This window comes from Zootoca vivipara, chromosome 12, assembly GCF_963506605.1.
Source record: "Zootoca vivipara chromosome 12, rZooViv1.1, whole genome shotgun sequence".
In the NCBI taxonomy this organism is placed as follows: Eukaryota; Metazoa; Chordata; class Lepidosauria; order Squamata; family Lacertidae; genus Zootoca; species Zootoca vivipara.
In genome coordinates, this window is record NC_083287.1 from 59153440 (window position 1) to 59159216 (window position 5777).

The following is a 5777-nucleotide window of genomic DNA, read 5'->3' on the forward strand; positions in this document are numbered from 1 at the left end:
CTGCCACAAGGGAGTCCTGCGGGCAATGAGAGTCGAAAGTAGTCCATTTCATAGCTGGGTTTGTCCTCACCCCCCCTCCCTACCCCCAGGTCCTCCCCCTGCCACCAAGAGGACCTAGGATGCGAAGGAGAGATACGGGTTGGTTTCCCCCCAGCTATTTATAAATGATCTCTTTAACTAACACACAAAAAGAAAAAACAAACAAACAAACAATTAAAAATATCATATTTCTCAATTTCTTACTTTGTTAAACATTGTATTTGTGACTTCCTCAGATCCCTTCCTCCTGGTTTTCTTAATTTTCTAATATAGGTACTTATAGCGGGTTTCTTACTCTAAACTTCAATTCTTATTCTTTAAAAGGATAACTATTTTTACACCTTCTTCGTGCCCCCACCTCCCAGGCCCCCTCCTGCCACTAGGGAGGCCTATGAGAGGTGGCCGTCCAAAGATGGTCCATTTTGTAGTTGAGATTCCCTCTGCCCCCCTCCCTCCCCCCAGAGCCCCCCCTGCCGCCAGAGGCTCCAGAGTGATAAGGAGGGAGCTAGGCAGATATCCCCCCAACTACCTGTCTAATCATACAATTTCTCTTATATTAATCTAAGATTTCCCCCCCAGCCCTTCCTCCACCTCCCCCACAAGAAATATCAAAAATATTTATCCAAATCTCTATTCATACCTCTTAACCTTATTCTCCTGCATGCCTCCTCGTCCCCCCTGGGTTCTTTCCCCCATTCGGTTCAGCATTTCCGTTATCAAGCCAAAATTTCAAAACCGTTTTTTGACCATCCAGATACAATTTTACCATTTTTTTTCAACCCCATTTTTTTACATCCCCCCCCCTTTCCTTCAAAAATCACTTCCCATTGTAGATGATGCATTCCCACAGTGGTTGTTTTCTCAATTATTTTTTGGAAGCTCTTCTCTTCTTTTTGGAAGCTCTTCTCTTCTTGTTGAGCACTTTCTTCTTCCTTTTCCTTATTTTGTTGTGCATCATCCGAAGTTTGTTTTTTGAGATCCCTTTCATTTGCAAAGGTGACATTTGAATCCTGTCCCTGGTCCACCATTTCAGATAGCAGTAAGCTGAATTGTTGCTGTCCCTTTAAGAGATCTCCCAGTATTTCCAAATATTTTCACACAGTCTGTTGGAAGGCAGATGTTCCGGATGTTGACATTCTTTCTCAGTCACAAGCAGAATGGAGATTAGAGGACAAAGGACAACGGAATTTCCGCCCTCAAGAACGGTAGAATCCATCTTGGCTGACCATTTTCATGATCTTTAGATCAGTTCAATTTCTTCAAATCTCATATCACGTCAATCACCACTTTTTCTTTTTCCCCTCTTTTTTGACAGCTGTCAAATTTACTTCACAGCAATTCCTTGCTGAGCCTCATAGGGTGCCGGCCCCAGGACTGAGAAGGGGCTTCCCACCACTCTCATTCTTTTACAGGGATTTTTCTTATTGCCGAGCAGTCTCTCCCTCTACACCCTGTTTGTAGTGGTAAAAGTCTTTCTTTCTTTTGGGTTTTCAAAAACAATCCATTTCCCTTTCGGCTTTGGAATATTTTAGCGCTTCTTGGTTCAGCAGTAGGAAGAGATCGACTCCCTTTTTTTAGAACCTCTTCCTAGATTTCCAATTTTTTTTCCAATTCTTAGTCCCAATTAGAGATTTCACTTACTTAGTCAAAGTCTTTGTTTTAATGGGAAGAATCTGCCGCTTGCAGGCTGAAGACTCGAGGCTTCACTTCTAGGAGGTGACGATGGTGCCCAAAATGGCTCCTGCGGCTTGACTCCGCTGGCTCTCAGTGGCTCTACTGAACCTCCCGGGCAGCGGAGGAATCGCGTCCGAAGCTCCGCTGGGCTGCTAAGCCCCCGGGACGCTCTTCCCGGGGTTTTTATGGGGAATCCGTGTGCCCCACAGATTCCCCCCCCTCCGCGATGCCAGAGACCTCGGAGCTCGAGGTCTCTGTGTCCTCCCACCAGCGCGGCAGACCAGAAGTCCTGACATGACATGATGTTCCGGTTGCTTGCTGAATCTGCTGATAGATCTCTCTAACCTTGGAAGAACTGCCTTTCTTACAGCCTTGTGTAGCATTCAAGGTGATGAAAGGAAATGCAGCTATTGAACCGTTGGGAGCCCAGGGAGCTGCCTTATACTGATCTTTGGCCCATCAACCTCACTGCTGTCTCCAGGGACTTGTTCCCCAGGCTTCCAGACAGAGCCTCACCTGCAGGGGCTGCTGGAGACTGAAGCACGGGCCTTCGGTGTGAAAAGTAGGTGCTGTTCCACTGCGGTACAGCCTGTAATGATCTCTGGCAGGCAAACAAGCCCCAAGAAGAAGCAATGACTCTCCGGCAGTTTAATGTACATTTATTTTCAACAAAAGACCTCCAGAGCACGGCGTCTCGCCTGCTTGTCTGGATGATAGTTGGTCAGTCTAAATCTTCGCCCCTCCCACAGCTGGAAGGATGCCAAACTCCTGCCTTTCCCCTCTTGTCCTTCCATTGCCCTCTGATCTTATCCAGTCTCCTAGAATAGGGACTGAGAGGCTGGCCCTCGCCCTCCCCACTTTCACTTGACACAATCTCAGACCTCTGCTGATCTGCTGATTGCCTAGCAACACTCTGGCTGCCTTCCAACTCTTCCTCTCCTTGAGAGCTAACAGTGTCTTCCTTGAGATGGGGAGGGGGTGTCAAACTGCCCTTATTCAACCCTGTCAGCCAGCTCTCATCTGCAGAGTAGGTCCCTCTTTCACTTAGTTCAATTTCTGAGTCTGAGTGTTCCCCTGAATTCTGGTGCAAGAGCAACATAAGGAATTGTAATTATGCTGTAATCCACCATCAGATCATTGGATGAACAGCGCTATATGAATTCAAATAATCAATCTTCACTAAAAATAAAAGGGGCATATGTGAAAATGAGGCTCTCTCAGCCAATTCCAATAGACCAAGTGTCTCCTTAGGCATTTTGTTTTTTTACTTTTAAAGGAATGTATTGTCTTTTGCATTAATCTTATTTATTATTTGCATTACTTTTATTTTGGAGAGCCCCCATCTCCAAGTGGTAAAGGTAAAGGGGCCCCTGACCATCAGGTCCAGTCGTGTCCAACTCTGGGGTTGCGGCGCTCATCTCGCGTTATTGGTCGAGGGAGCCGGCGTACAGCTTCCAGGTCATGTGGCCAGCATGACAAAGCCGCTTCTGGCGAACCAGAGCAGCGCACAGAAACGCCGTTTCCCTTCCCGCTGTAGCGGTACCTATTTATCTACTTGCACTTTGACGTGCTTTCGAACTGCTAGGTTGGCAGGAGCTGGGACTGAACAACGGGAGCTCACCCCGTTGCAGGGATTCGAACTGCCGACCTTCTGATCAGCAAGCCCTAGACTCTGTGGTTTAACCCACAGCGCCACCTGAGTCCAAGTGAGGAACAATAAAATGCTGCTCTTTTCCCTGTCATTCCAGCTCCACCCTTTCTTAAAAGAAACCCAGTGTCTGAATACTTCCAGGGGCACAATATGTTTGGATGAGAATTGGGAGCTGCCTCCTGACTTTGATATTCTGAATTGGGTGATGTTTCGCAATGGGTCTCGTGCTCTGGTGAAGATTGGCAGTATAAGGGGAGAGGCATCTACTGGAATCAAGTTCAACATCAACCCAGAAGCCATTGAGTGGCCCAAGCAGTTTCACAAGGTAGGGGATGTTGCGGAGGAAGAAGGCGAGGAGAGCTTGCTCCTGCTCTTCCTTCAGCCACTCCTGAAAAATGACCTTCTAAGGGGGACCAGAGGTGTCCTTTCCACCCAGTTTCAGCTGCCACCACCACTCCTTCTTGCCGCAGCAGCTGAGAGGGGAGGGGAATATTGAGGCTCGAGAATGTGCTAGCGCCCTAGCATCCTGAGAAAAGGTTACAGGTGGGTAGCCGTGTTGGTCTGGGTCGAAGTAAAATAAAAAAATTCCTTCAGTAGCACCTTAAAGACCAACTAAGTTTTTATTTTGGTATGAGCTTTCGTGTGCATGCACACGAAAGCTCATACTAAAATAAAAACTTAGTTGGTCTTAAAGGTGCTACTGAAGGGATTTTTTTTTATTATCCTGAGAAAAGGCAGACTATGTTTCCCAGCCAGGTCCCGCTCTGTTCACCTGGGGAGGAGAGCCAGCAACACCCAAATCTCTTCCCCTCTCCTCCTCTCCCTGTTTTGGGACTACAATTCCCATCATCCCTGACCACTGGTCCTGTTAGCTAGGGATGATGGGAGTTGTAGTCCCAAAACCTCTGGAGGGCAGAGTTTGCCAATGCCTGTTCCAGACTCTCCAGGGCGATCTCTGCTGGCTGCTCTCTAACTCCCCCCCCCCACTATCTCGTAACCAGGCATTTATTCACGCAGCTCTATGGCAGCCCTATCTCCTTCTCCTTCAACTGTTGCCGGGGGGGGGGGGGGGACTGTTGACATCCAGAGGGCATTGGGCGTGACAGCAACATGTCTGCAAACCCTTAAGGTGGAATGTAAATCACAACAGGGACTTCCCATTCCCTCTCTTCTTCCGAGAGGAGCTGAGCAGACTGAGGGGACCTTTCCCAGCTCTTCTGTCCAGACCAGTCCCTGACACCTGGAAAGCCAATTGGTACAAGAGGAGCAGGCAATTTGTCCCAAAAATGCACAATAAGACCTCAGATGTTTAATACTTCTCTGTACAGGGCTGCCTTCTAAAAGTAAGCTAGTTATTTATTTCCTAGACATCTAATGGGAGGTCGTACCACAGGGAGGGGGCCACCACCGAGAAGGCCCACTACCTGGTTCCCTGTAACCTCACTCCTTGTAGGGAGGGAACTAGCAGAAGGCCCTCGGAGGAGGACCTCAGGGTCAGGGCTGGATAAAGGGGGTGGAGACACTCCTTCTGGTATCCTGGGCCAAGTTCATTGAGGGCTTTAAAGGTTAGCACCAACACTTTCAATTGTATATAAATGTGTGATATAAAATTTGAATGAACCAACCAACCAAAGGAGTGCTTCTGTGCAGAAGGTGGACAGGGTAGGGGGACAAGAGATCCTGTTGGGTCATTTCCAAACCATATGGGTGAAATCCAGACACGCAAATACCCCTAACTCTTTATCCTCAATGCACCTTCTTTCCCTCTCCCCTCTATTATTTTTATTGATTTTCCATGCATCTTCTTATTCTTATGCTTAGACCCTGCCCCGTTCCAGGTGTAGCAAAATATGTCGACCTGGATATGCAAAGGTGGTTCCAGAAGGAAAGCCTGTTTGCTGCTATGCTTGTGATCCATGTGCAGAAGGAACCATGTCCAACCAAGAAGGTGGGTGAAAAGGATTACGAGAGAGGGAGCATTTTGATCTCACAAGGTCAAGGTCAAGAAGTGTGTCTTCAGGATTATGCAGAAAAAAAAGAATGCAGTTGATGTGGAGAGGTCTTCGCCTCTCAGTAGATCCTCGATCACCTTGTTGCTGTGGGAAACCACGAATTTTAACCCCGTTTCCTGCCGTGCCCCCGGATTTAAAAAAACCCCGTAAATCCCTCGCTTACCGGCAGGGAGGCTCCGTATGCGCATGCTCTGCCCGCTTTCCAGTGCTCAGAGATGGGCAGAGCATTGCCGGAAGTTGCTTCTGCGCAACTTCCATTGACGTGATCCCGCATTTTTCGGCGGAAGACTTGACAGCACTGCCTTGTGCATCACCTCTGCCTCCTTCAAGGAAATATAAGATGTAAAGGTGCCCTTTGCAAAAAAGGAACAAAGTATTTCTTTACCTATTTACACATCATA